Consider the following 381-nt stretch of genomic DNA (forward strand, 5'->3'; position numbering starts at 1 on the left):
GGTGAGCTGTGGGGGTTTGGGTGGGAAGGACGACTGTGCGTGTCTGCTCTGCGAATCGAGCTAGTCATGGAAATCGGTCAACTTGTCAGCAATCGGTCTCTGGTTGCACACACGTACACACATACATGCCTACGCTTTGCTGGCAAGGTGGACGAAGGAGGGGGGGGGGGAGGGGGGGCGCGGCGTGTGTGGCACGGACGGGAAGCGCGGGGCGGGACGGCTGTAGAGCGGGTGGCTTGTTTTCCGGCCTGTTACTAATTCCCATGCCGTACTTGGAGGGGGGGTGGGGGGGGCATTTGGTGTTTGCGGCGACAAAGTCATGGCGGATTGCTGGGAATTTGGGGGAACCACCCAGGGTGGTAGAGGAGATGTGTTGGGTTA

Source organism: Verticillium dahliae, genomic scaffold (assembly GCF_000150675.1).
Source record: "Verticillium dahliae VdLs.17 supercont1.13 genomic scaffold, whole genome shotgun sequence".
In the NCBI taxonomy this organism is placed as follows: Eukaryota; Fungi; Ascomycota; class Sordariomycetes; order Glomerellales; family Plectosphaerellaceae; genus Verticillium; species Verticillium dahliae.